Genomic DNA, 14,547 nt, shown 5'->3' with positions numbered 1-14,547 from the left:
GAAGTGTGTGGTTGTCCCGACATTCACTTCAAATGCAGGTTTCATGTTGAAGAGATGCAATGTTGCCAGTTCGAAGTTCCAACAGTTTTTTGCGTCATCTAGTGCTGACTGCTGGTTGTCGTGTCGTGGAGTGGAGCGGACTTGACCACTTGACCTTGCATGTTGCGGTTGCTCCTCTGACTTAGACAGCGTTGTAGTTGGAGCTGTTGTCTGCCTAATGGCGATATATTTTCTGCTACTGTAGTAACTGTCAACTCACTGAAGTTAGTTGAGGTTATGTTATTGTTATTGTTTATGTCGGTGAGGAATTTAATAACTTTCAGTCAGTTATTCCGATTATTCCCGTACAAAAATATCACCAAATACTGAAAAACTATCAGTGGAATAAAATAATCAAATCAATTCAGTTATTTACGTTTATGGCAAGTCATACAATTGATAGGCTAAGTAATTTATATAACCAATTTAGTTAAACTTAGGCCTTGCTAACTTGCAATTAATTTAATTAATTTGTAATTAATTCCAATTAGTTTTGTAATTAATTTTCTATAGTTAAAATATTTATTATATTTTACCATATATTTGTTATATAAAATATTGGGTACAGTTTCTTAAGTTAACTGGGCTACGCTAATATATATTGAAAATATCAATTCGATTAGTAAACCTTAAATCGATTTGTTCACTGTCGGTAAGTTTGGTTGGTTAGGTTAGATTATTACAGTTTAATTTTAAAACTTATATAAGTAGGTCAAATATATTCATTACTAAGAGATATTCTCAATTGATGGTTTCAATCGATATTACCGTAGCCCAGTTAAGAAACTGTACCCAAAATATTAAATAGCCTATATTTATATTTAGGAGGGTTCTATTCAGATTACATGTTGTTTTCTTATTTATTTTAATAGGTACAGGGATGTATTCAAATAAAATATGATAAGTTTAAAAAAAAATCATGAAAAATAATTAATCTTATGTGTGATCTGTTTTAAGATCTTTTTATTCAACTCAGAATGTCGCTAGCAACACTAGATTGATTATATTGAGCCTTAACGATCCTTAGAAATGAGTCCAGTACCGTTGCTATAAACTATAGTATCACGCTTCATATGCCAAGCTATTTACCTCTAATAAAATCTATACCTCATTGAAAGACTGGTCACCCGCGATCGGGTGTCTCAGCGCAACACCCGACAAGACAAAAAGCTTCATTTCCCGAAGGTGAGGTTAGAAGTAGGAAAGAGAGGTTTTTCGTACTTAGGGCCTAAAATGTACAATGACCTCCCCTGTGACCTAAAGATGCTGGGTGTGCCAGCTTTTAGATCTAGACTAAAGAAAATGTATTTGCGCAAATAAAGTTGAGTGAAAAAAAACAATCAAAATAGACTAATAACAAACAAAAAAGAGAAACGGCAACAAGATGGTAAAAAGACAGCGGTTGCAACAAAAAATCTATAAAAGCGTTACAAAGAATAACAATAATAAATTTTATTTGAGTAGATAACAATAATAGGTAACAAAAAATAAAGTTTAAATTCGTTAGTAGGGAGAGATGCAGAGTTTCATGAGGGGAGCATGGAGGGAGTATGGAGGGAGTATGGAGGGAGTCTGGAGGGAGTCTGGAGTTGAGTGAGAGTGAGAAAGTGAAAGCGAATTATAATTAATCTGACGTTTGAAGTTAGTCTATGAATTTTGTTTCGGTAAAGTGAACGCTAAAACAATCTTGCAAAAGATTCCAGTTTTCATTGAGTAAAAAGTAAACATTGAACATGGACATAGTTTGATTTTTTATTTTGTATGTTTGTAATATTAGTTTGAATATAAATCATTAATGGCTGTAGTGAGTGCACCAATAGACTGTCCATAACCAGCTGGACAATGATTTTTTTTTTAATAGTATACATTTTGTTTTTGTTCACTCTAAGTTGCCATAGTTTCCAAATAAGTTCATTCCTGGGTTTTATAATTCATACACTTGTGTTTTTCGTCATGCTTATTTAATTTTATTCTCTGTCAGTTTCTTGAATCGTTTTATTATAAAAGTAACAAAAATGGTTAAAGAAGAACCTACTTCTTCAATTACCAAGGGTTAAAATAATATCACCTCAATGAGTTCAATTTTGATTTATTAAAATAATATTTTCTATATGTTCACTCTTACTTAAAAATATATCACGACAATTATTTATGCAACCAAAATATCGCATGATGTAATAAAAAACCTAATGGGTTTGAAAAAAGTAATACAGTGTGTGTTATTATGAGATTAATTTACACCCTATCATATAGGAAGATAAGAGTTTATCAAGCTTTGATACAAATGTATAAAGTGTTATTAATATTTAAACAATTCACATCAAAAGGTAAAGTTCGACAAATACTGTTTATCTTGAAACGCACATATTATTGTTTTACCGGCTCAAGGACAAAAATTTTGTACTAAATGTAACATAAAACAATATTACTTGGAACAGAGCAATGTTTTTGAGTTTATTAATTTGTTTATTCAACAATATTATCAAAAGTGCATGGTTTAAACAAACCTATAATGTCTCAGTCCTTATGTGTACTACTAAACATCGGAATCAAGCAAGCATTTACTGTCATTTTGCTGCTCTACATGAGGTTTATGTGTTTAATATTTGACTTAGAGTTAAATTTTTGGTTTACATCTGTTTGAAAATAAATTATAATTTTTAAAATTAACTGCAAATATTACTAATTGAGAAGTTATAAAAACATAATTTTACATACCAGATTAGTTTTAAAAGTTTCAAACAAATGTTTTAAGTTACTAAGTGAACATTTTTCAATTTGTTGTCCTAATGTAATGTAAATAATCAAAAATATTCTTTTAAGTAAAATAATAAACCTAATTTTGGTAGAGTTTGTTACTGATTATTTAAAAATGTGTTATATGAACATGAATTTACTGTTAAAATATTATTCACAAATCTTTCACGTTGGTTTATTGTACTCAAAACCAATGAAAGAATTACACATATTGCTAATATTTGTTTACTACTAAGTAGACTATTTGAAACACTGAATGTATGTTTTGTAGACATACACAAAGTATTTAATAGTAAAGAACCCGCATCAACAGAAGAAGCAGCACTAAAATAAAAATGGTCAGGTAATATCTAAAGTGACTGAAATGTTACCCTTTAAATGAGCAACGTTAGTAAAAATTTACTCAATATTGTAAGGAAAATGGAATAAAACAAAATAAAAAACTTTTGAAACCATCGTAGAGTGTTTATTTTCAAGTTTAGACTGCACATATAAGTTTAAAGTTTTACATAGACTTTTAAGCACATAGACATTTGCTAAACAGAACAGACCTTTTTTCATATGTTATTTTGTACAATTTATCAATGCACCATCTAAACATTCTAAACTATTCATCGCTAAATACACAATAAATTCTGTATATTTGAAACATTCAAACTAAACAGTTTCAACTGTTGGGTTAGTATAATCTACAAGTGGAAAAACTGATTTATTACAATGCATGACACTGATACATTTGACTTATCTGGTACATGAAACATAATATTATACCTACACCTGGTACAAGGTTTTAAACTAGTTACAAAATCATTCAACCTGTGCGGTTAAAATTGTAAACAGAACTAAAATATGAAGTAACATTTTTTGTTTCTATGATAGGCTCACTAACTTACTTATACAATAAATCAGCATCTTAAAAAAAAATAGACCAAACTATTTACATAATTTTAAGTTCATTAAATAGTTAGCATACAGTAAAACAATTTCTAAACGTGTTAAACGTATAAAGTATAAAGTGTCTGCACTATAATGTTGCTGAAAAGCTGTTATTTTCTTTATGTTATCGCATAGTATAATTCTTTGTTATCTAAAACAATAGGTAAACAAGTTTCATACACAATGAAATTTAGAGATCAAACTCTAGTAAGTTGTTTTACCTAACAATTGAAATTCATTATTGGTGTTGTAAATAATTTGTTAAAGATTCACTAAAATACAAAACGCAACAAAATGATCGACTATAAAATAAAGTTAAAATTGTATTTATAATAAAAAAGTCCAACAATTAGTACAGTAAAAAATTATGTAAATGATTAAAATAAAAACCTGTTAATTTACAAACATTTAACATAATTAAAATTGTCATTAATATCCAGAATAGTATTTTATTTGGATACACTTTTTTTTTACTTACACATGTTCCATCTAAAAGTTAATCAATTTGACCCAAGCTATTTAGCACACTATTTTTTGTAGTTGTTTGTCATTAAATTTAGCGTATAAAATATAGTTATTCAAAGTTGTAACAATTGTAAAACCACATTTTTACATTGTGAGACTTTTTTTTGAAAATGTATGAGTTGAAAATGTACTACATAATATAATATAAGTAATAATACTTAAATTATTTAAGTATATAAACATTTACCAACCCATAAGCTCTTAAATAATAATGAGTAAAACACTTAATTAACGATTGCCGACTGTTAAACATTACTGTATTTCATGGTGCCCATATGGAAGAGTATTTACACCGTCTGCACAAAGGTGGCGTTTGAAGTCATAACCACTCAGTGTCAATTTATTCTCCCACTTTGTCTTGACGTCGTGTCTGTATGACCGGAAAGTCATGTTCATAGTATACCAGTCCTCATTTTCCATTACATATGGTATAGTAATTTCCCAATCTACCCCTAATCGTACACCAGGATACAAAATACCAACAGAGGTGGATTTCCTGGTTCATTGTGAAATATGATTCTAAAACAGTAAAATTATTGAGGTCACAGTGCTAGGGGTTGTACATAAATAGACAGGACATGACTGTTTTCTGTCACTTTCACTCCGTCACCGCTAACGAGAGCTTCACCCTAGTGAGAGTTGCAACCCCAGATCAGCCTTGTTTCGGTGAAAGTTGATTCGCATCACAGTTTCTTCTTATTATTGATGAAAGGTAAGCTGCATTTTTTTTTTTTTTTTTTTTTTGAAAGTAACAATAACTTATTGATTAACGTATTGCAATAATGAAAACGTTAACGCATGAACTGCTACATGCTCAATGCTGTTTGTATGAAATGTTAACGATGTTGTTTGAATTGATTATTGTGTTTATAATTTTTACGATAAGTTAGTACAAACGTCAGTATATTGAGTCTGATGATGATTGCGGTATCCAATCGAAATTGATCATTATCTAACATTTTTTTTTCCCGTTAATGCAACGCAATGTTAGTGTAAATACATAATTTGAAAGTGTTGTTAAGTGTTTATACTCTAATTTCGTATAAAAATTCAGATCAAAGATTAAGACTGTAGATAGAACAAAACATTTACACTGTCACCAAAATTTGTATTTTTATATGCTTTTGTCTCAATTACAAGAAAGAGTAGGATGTAAATATAGCTAACACGTGTAACGTAAAAAAATAAAATTAGAAAACATTAAACTAAAGAAAATAATTTTGGTACATCATTTTATGAGGACGTTTATTAATCAAATGTTAAGTAAGAAAGATATTTTAAAATAATACTATTTATTAAAAGGTGTTATGAAGGATTTTTGATGAAGGATTTCGTAGGTGGGACATAAACAAAACATAAATATAAGTATAGGTTTTGAAAAAAAATATCTCTATGATTAAGTTAACTTAGTGTGGTAATTACTTTTCCAAGAAAGAGTACTTACCACCAGGGTCTGATGTTTTTGGTATATTTCAAATTAGGATAGTTAGATAATAAAAGAAAAATACAATAATAAAAAAGGTTTTAAGCACACTAAATAAAATTTTAACATAAAATTTTATACATTTAAGTTTATATAATAAAATTTTATTGTGTGAGAGTGTCTATTTTCTATTTATTAAGAAAGCAATAACATTTACGCACACTGAAACTAAGATTATTTATAACTACTGTTAGAAGTCAGTTCTAATATTTTTCATATCCTGTTAAAAATATTTTATGTTTTTTTTATATTTTAAATTAAATAATAACATGTATGTCAAACTGATCAATGGGGGGAAAGCAGTCCTTCAGGAATACAACCATAAACAAGCTTTGAACAAACGATATACTGTAAAGTTTTTATTTGCAGAGCGTACTGAATATTTATATTTATATTACAGATATAAACATGGCGTTTAAGTGTGATGTTTGTAACACTCAGTTTACACGCAAGGACAATCTTCATCGCCATATGAGGAAACATTTACACCCAAGTGAGGATAATATCTTCTCATGTTACGAATGTGAGAAAACATTTACTCGTAAAGATGCTCTTCAAAATCATCTTTATGTGCATTCCAGTAAGTAAAACAATACTAAATTTCTTACAAAAACATTCCAGATCAAGCTAAATAATTAATTAGCCTATATATATGTATTATACCAACAAAGACTGATGGTGTTTAACCTAAAATGTAGGTACAAAAGTGAAATTATTTTTTAGTAAAATTTAATATGATTGCCTGTTTATGAACAAGATAGTAGTGTAAAAAATCCTGTAGCAAATAGATTATTTAATCCAAAAATAATTACACTTAAAAATGTTTTAAACTAATTTATCTGCAAATAAATATATTTTGAACTTGTCTATATAACGTTTACGGTGGTAAACCAGGACCATTTCAAACTCAAGAGTAAATAACAGTAAAAGTTAGTAATGACATTTATTGGTTGGATATTTATAGTGTAATTTCATTTAAAATTAAAACCCAGTGAATATATTAAATGGAGCATGTAATTGAAAAACAAACAAATCAGGAACTACTACATAACATTGTAAAATGCTAAATTTCTCAGATGAAAATTTTTAAGTTTGCTCTTTGTTACAGAACGTGTCAAGGTGGATGAGGCATTGGTATCAAAATGCGTAACAGCACCTCCAATTAGCAGTTTCAAAATCAACGAAAGCTCTTTGACAGAGCAAAACCCCCAGCATGTGATAAAAAACATTACAGGTAAAAGAATACATATGAAAGTGGTTATGATATTAAATAGATGTTTTGCCACATTAAAAAATTAAAGTCAGTTTATGGTACTTAACATTTACACTTTATACATTTGGTAACATTAACATACAAATAATAGTTAGGCAATATTAGTTAAAACGTTAGTAACATTTAAAAAATGTTATATCAATGAAAATACATTTTTTGCTTTTTTGTGCTTTACAGGATAATACAATATCTAAAAGTGATAGTTTCTTTATGTAAATGAAACGTTAACACCAAATTTATGTTTTAGAAACTGTGAAAATGGCTGCATTGGATGATACAAACTCATTGACAAAAGACCTTACAAATGAAATCCTGGAGGAAGAACCAACAAATGTTTCTTCAGCCTGTTTCCAATGCAAGAAATGTGACAAAGTTTTTACGTTTCATCGGAACTTGAAGAGACACATGAAGCTTCATGAAGAAGGTAAAATTCCAATGTAAATTCTTAAATCATAATTATAATGGTAACGGTCCACGTATTTTTTTATTATTTTTCGTAATGCTACCTTTAAAGCTAACACAATATGTAAATGTATAGTGCTTACTGTAAAAGAATTACAATTCTGTACTTTGTTAATATAAATAAATATATACCTAATGTGATATGTTGTAAAGACATTAATAACATAGCCTAACCATTTTGGGGGGGGGGAGGGGGGGGGGCTATCCTTTTAATAATTTCTTATTAAATACAAATTAGACGTTATTTTTGTTTTACTTTATTTTATTAGCTACTAAAACATATTATTTACTCACTTAATAAAAAAAATGACTATTTCATAGCCATTATAAAACAGCTTTTATAATATTTCTTATTTCAACCTTCTTAAATAAATTCCATAAATAAATAATAAATTGTTCCATATTTTTAAACCAAAATTATCATACAAGAAGTTAATTGTATTAATAATTAAGCCAACATCTAATAAGAAATGTTGATGATTAGCTTATTAAAGTATAGTGGTAAACATTTAACTAAGCCTAAAAATATAATTTAAATTATAGTTGATTTTAAATTTTTTGCAATTTTTTAAATGACGTATTAATGAATATTCAATGTTAACTAATCTGAATAGTATAATGAAAAACTTTGCAGTTTTTTTTTATAAAAATCGTTTAATGTAAAATTAAAATTGTGTCCAAAAGCTATATTTTTTTTTACATTGATACAAATCCACATTATAAAGTATTCAACTTACTTAAAAATTAACCACCACTTATATAGCATAACATTTCAAATTATTATTTACGTCATAGTGACTGTAACTACCCCTTTACAAATAGAAATTGTATAGATTAAATGTTACCTATCACAAGGTTATACTTAGTTTTATTTGCAAATGTGAGTTGTAATTATAAATATTAAACCGATATATAAAAAAAAAGGTCAACACCATAAATTTTATATAGAGTTATATTTTAATGGTAAAGAAAATATTTAAATTCTACTTAAATACAATATCACAATAAAGTTATTGGATTCATAAACAAAATTATAAAGTAGGTTTAAATGTCTTTGTGAAAAATTATTTTCTGCTAAAGATTATTACGAGTAAGAAGTTATCCATGAGCAATTTATATACTACATTTTACATTTGGGTAAATTTCAAAAATATTATAAAACACATATTTTTTTTAAGCACAGTAAATATCATGGATTTAAAATGCATATAGTTATTCATGTCATACGTTATTTTTAGTTTTTTTTTGTTACTACAATAGTTACCAAACACTTAACTGAATAGCTTTGTAAGATTTTACGATTCAAAAATGTATTTAGGTCTACATAATATTTTAAATCTTAACAAATACAAATCAAAGTGTTAGAGTATTTTTTAAAGAATAAACACTCTACATTTTGAATTTAAGCAATCAGAATGTATAGAAATAGTACATACTTGCATGTACCAATGTGATGGAGCTAAGCATAGATCGATTGATGTGTCACACATTATTAAGTTTTTTTTTGTATTATTTTTTTAACTCAGTAAGCATTAACGTAAAACCAATGAACTCAAAATTATTAGAGTTGTTTACTTTTTACATAATTGTTACTAAACATTTTATTGGATCTATAAAAATGTTATAAGTAATATATAGAAAAATTCAATTCTAAATTTCTGTATTTACTTACATCAACGACAATAATGCCAGTTACAATTCAGTACAAATGAAGTGTTGGTGCAATAAGTTTTAGTGAGAACTAATGCTCAAGCTACGGGGAGAAGATGCTGCAAACAAAGAGATGAAAATAACCGCATAAGTTAAACCTATATTACAGCTAACATTATCTTAGTACTTTTAATTGTTTTGAAAACTATTATTAAATTCAATGTAACATTTTGTTTGAATCAACAAAAACTTGTCTACTAGAAATTTATAGGTGTTTTATTTGTTACAGATTCTGTTGTTTGTACGGACTGTGGAGCTGTTCTTTCACGCAAGGATAAACTCTTAAATCACAAAAGGTTTGTTTGTTCAGCAAAAAGGGGGAAAATACGATCGGTCCCTTTTGATACGGCTGATTCCATACCTACCACATCAAAACAAGGGTCTACAAATCAAACTACTGATCCAGGCAAATATCAGATGGATTCTACTGATGTCTCAGAAGCACCTAAGAGAGAAGTTAATGGATTTGTGCAAACAGAAAAAGCCTTCAGTTCTCGTTTGGTGACTTATGAACTAAAACGCAAATATGGCAGCCAGTTTACTTTTCCTCTGTTCTTAACATTTGTTTTTGAACATGTGACAAAACTAGTGAAGACTGTTCAATCAACATACAACTGTTCTAAGATAAATATTTTTGTAGAGTGTGAGTTTGTAAATACTAAAGGTGAGACATGTCTTAAGAACTTCAAAACCAATAATACACCAGTGCTCAAGACCACGGATATTGAAAGTTTGTGCTCAGAACTGTTCCATAAACTAGTAAAAGAGAAAGAGGAATGTGATTTTAAAGGATCAGGCTGGTCGTTTGTAAAAGTTAATAAATTTGAAATTCGTGTGAATAAGTACAACCCCTTAAAAGGAGCTTCTTATATACCTTCACCAAGAAAATACGCTGGCATTATTAATGTTTATAATTTGGACGACTTTTGCTTTAAATATTCCATTTTAGCTAAATTTGTGCAAGGTGATGCCAGATATCCCGCTAACTACACACCTGAATTACAGACAAAATATAACTGGGGATCAATAGATTTTCCAGTCAAGTTGAACGATATATCGAAATTTGAGAGAGACAACAATATTAGTATCAACGTATTTGGCCTCGATAAAGAAAACAAAATGTATCCTTTGAAGATTTCCAATAAGGAACTACCTGACCATCGTGATCTCCTCCTCTTGACAAACGAGAATTCAGGAACTCATTACGTTTACATACGAGATTTTAATAAAGCAATAAAATCTCAACTGACCAAAACAAATAATCCAATATCAATTTGCAAGAGATGTTTTGCTTACTTTGAAAACAGGCCAAACAAGTTAGGTTTAAGTGGCGAAGAGAGGTTGATTGAACACCAACGTTATTGCGCTTCAAGAACTCCGCTCCGTCTAGATCTTTCTCCTGATCCATTCATTTCATTTAAGCATCCTGAAAGAAGCCAACGTGTGCGATTTGCCATTTATGCTGATTTTGAATGCAGTCTTATTCCAAATGACATGTTGGATTCAGATTCAATTACCCATACACATGAACCTCATTCTTACTGTTACTTGATCAAAGATTCTCTTAGTAGTTCTGATCCTATTGTACGTCTATATAGAGGTACAAATGCAGCAAAGCACTTTGTTGAATCCATTAACAAAGATGTTTTAAAAATTGGGGACAAACTCTACAAAGAAAGGCGTATGACACCCAACTTAACCCCAGCAGAGGAAGCAGCTCACATTGCTGCCACCCAGTGCTATATTTGTGGTCTGAGTTTTACTTCTGATAAAGATCCCAAAGTAAGGGATCATATGCACTCCATCCCATATACATATAGAGGTGCTGCACATTCAAGTTGCAATATCAGACATCAAGAGCAAAATACAATCAACTGTTATTTTCACAACCTATCATACGATTCACATTTTATTATCAAAGAACTTGGATATGATGAAAGAGAAGTCTCTGTGATTGCGAATTCTGAAGAGAAATATATTAGTTTTACCAAGTATATCCCTTATAAGAAAGCAAACAGAGGCGTTCTTAAACTTCGATTTGTTGATACCTTGCGCTTCCTCCCATCCAGCCTCTCTAAACTAGCAGACAACCTTCCTAATGAATGTTTCATAGAAACTAAACGCAGATTTCCAGATCCAACTCAGTTTACACTTCTCACGCGCAAAGGTGTCTTTCCGTATTCATACATCTCCTCAGTGGAGAAACTTCAAGAAACACAACTCCCACCTAGACAAGCCTTCTACAACAAACTCACTTTAGAGACTATTTCTGAACAGGATTTTAAACACGCTGAAGATGTCTGGAAAGCCTTCAACATCAAAGATTTAGGCCAGTATTCTGATCTGTACCTCCTTAGTGATGTCCTCCTTCTTACAGACATCTTCGAACATTTCCGAGATGCAAGTCTAAAATCACATCAGCTGGATCCTGCTTATTACATCACCCTGCCTTCATATTCATGGGACTGTATGCTGAAGAACACAAATATAAAACTTGAAACAATTCAGGACCATGATATCTACCTATTTTTTGAAAATGGCATACGTGGAGGCATTTCACAGTGCATGAAGCGATGATCAGTGGCTAATAATAGGTATTGTGCAGGCTACGACCCTTCAAAACGCTCCAAATATTTAACTTATGTGGATGCAAACAACTTGTATGGATGGGCTCAATCTCAATACCTACCAACAGGGGGATTTAGATGGTTAGACAGGGACGAAATTGACTGCCTTAACATAGAAACTGTGTCAGATGAAAGCAATGTGGGTTACGTACTCGAGGTGGACATGGAATACCCACAGTCACTTCACGATCGGCACAGAGATCTCCCATTCCTTTGTGAAAGGAAATCCACACCTGGCTCAAAACACCCCAAACTACTAACCACGTTAGAAAATAAGAAAAACTACATCGCCCACTATCGCATATTAAAACAGGCACTTAAACATGGACTGAAAGTAACCAAAATTCATAGAGTAGTAAGGTTTGACCAATCTCCCTGGCTCAAACCATACATAGATCTAAACACCAACCTACGGAAGGCTGCCAAAAATGACTTTGAAAAGGATCTCTTCAAGCTGTACAACAATTCGGTTTTTGGAAAAACAATGGAAAACGTAAGAAAGAGATTGAACTACAAACTAACAACATGTGAACGAAAGGCTGAAAAACTCATTGCAAAGCCAAATTTCTTGCACCGAACAATTATTTCTGAAACGATGGTTGGTATAAATCTAGCGAAAGAAAACATAGTTCTTGAGAAACCACTTTATGTTGGGATGTGTATCCTTGAGTTGAGCAAAGAACTCATGTACACATTCTACTACGAGGTAATAGTCCCACACTATGGAGAAGATAACGTACGCCTCATATATATGGACACGGACAGTTTTATCATAGAAGTATATACTCCTGATTTGTATGAGAGTTTTTTGCCAATTGTCTATCATCTTGACACTAGTAGTTTACCAAAAAACAACCCAGCATACCAACCTGACAATGCAAAGGTCTTAGGAAAGTTCAAAGATGAACTTAACGGGACATACATCCAAGAGTTTTTGGGTGTTAGGACTAAAGTATATTGTGTCGTGAAAGAAGATGAAGTACAAGATCCTATAAAGAAATGCAAAGGAATCACCAAGCCAGTAGTATCAAAAATCCTTCGTGCCGAAGACTACCGCCGGTGTATAATGGAAAATGAGGACTGGTATACTATGAACACAACTTTCCGGTCATACAGACACGACGTCAAGACAAAGTGGGAGAATAAATTGACACTGAGTGGTTATGACTTCAAACGCCACCTTTGTGCAGACGGTGTAAATACTCTTCCATATGGGCACCATAAAATACAGTAATGTTTAACAGTCGGCAATCGTTAATTAAGTGTTTTACTCATTATTATTTAAGAGCTTATGGGTTGGTAAATGTTTATATACTTAAATAATTTAAGTATTATTACTTATATTATATTATGTAGTACATTTGCAACTCATACATTTTCAAAAAAAAAGTCTCACAATGTAAAAATGTGGTTTTACAATTGTTACAACTTTGAATAACTATATTTTATGCGCTAAATTTAATGACAAACAACTACAAAAAATAGTGTGCTAAATAGCTTGGGTCAAATTGATTAACTTTTGGATAGAACATCTGTAACAAAAAAAAAAGTGTATCCAAATAAAATATAATTCTGGATATTAATGACAATTTTATTCATGGTAAATGTTTGTAAATTAACTGGTTTTTATTTTAATCATATATATATATATATAACTTTTTAATGTACTAATAGTTGGACTTGTTTTTACTATAAATACAATTTTAACTTTATTTTATAGTGAATCATTTTGTTGCGTTTTGTATTTTAGTGAATCTTTAACAAACTATTTACAACACCAATAATGAATTCCAATTGTTAGGTAAAACAACTTACTAGAGTTTGATCTCTAAATTTCATTGTGTATAAAACTTGTTTACCTATTGTTTTAGCTAACAAAGAATTATACTATGCTATAACATAAAGAAAATAGCAGCTTTTCAGCAACATTATAGTGCAGACACTTTATACGTTTAACACGTTTAGAAATTGTTTTACTGAATGCTAACTATTTAATGAACTTAAAATGATGTAAATAGTTTGGTCTATTTTTTTTAAGATGATGATCAATTGTATAAGTAAGTTAGTGAGCCTATCATATAAAACAAAAATTTAACTTCATATTTTAGTTCTGTTTACAATTTGAACCGCACAGGTTGAATGATTTTGTAACTAGTTTAAAACCTTGTATCAGGTGTAAGTATAATGTTATGTTTCATGTACCAGATAAGTCAAATGTATATGCATTGTAATAAATCAGTTTTTCCACTTGTAGATTATACTAACCCAACAGTTGAAACTGTTTAGTTTGAATGTTTCAAAGATACAGAATTCATTGTGTATTTAGCGATGAATAGTTTAGAATGTTTAGATGGTTCATTGATAAATTGTACAAAATAACATATGAAAAAAGGTCTGTTCTGTTTAGCAAATGTCTATGTGCTTAAAAATCGATGTAAAACTTTAAACTTATATGTGCAGTCTAAACTTGAAAATAAACACTCTACGATGGTTTCAAAAGTTTTTATTTTGTTTTATTCCATTATCCTTACAATATTGAGTAAATTTTTACTAACGTTGCTCATTTAAAGGGTAACTTTTCAGTCACTATAGATATTACCTGACCATTTTTATTTTAGTGCTGCTTCTTCTGTTGATGCGGGTTCTTTACTATTAAGTACTTTGTGTATGTCTACAAAACATACATTCAGTGTTTCAAATAGTCTACTTAGTAGTAAACAAATATTAGCAATATG

At 30.0% G+C, this 14,547-nt stretch overlaps 1 protein-coding gene across 1 annotated transcript in view; it reads left to right on the top strand.

Moving 5' to 3' along the window:
* LOC129005179 (protein-tyrosine sulfotransferase-like) overlaps nt 1-14,547 on the top strand; it is a 94,441-nt gene that overhangs the window by 22,677 nt on the left and 57,217 nt on the right. The gene's annotated exons all lie outside the window — the stretch shown is intronic.

This window comes from Macrosteles quadrilineatus, unplaced genomic scaffold, assembly GCF_028750875.1.
Source record: "Macrosteles quadrilineatus isolate MER2022 unplaced genomic scaffold, UCM_ALF_1.0 Scaffold_1__1_contigs__length_201487025, whole genome shotgun sequence".
NCBI classification, from domain to species: domain Eukaryota; kingdom Metazoa; phylum Arthropoda; class Insecta; order Hemiptera; family Cicadellidae; genus Macrosteles; species Macrosteles quadrilineatus.
Note: the sequence above shows the minus strand (reverse complement) of the source record. Positions and strands in the feature narration are given on the sequence as shown.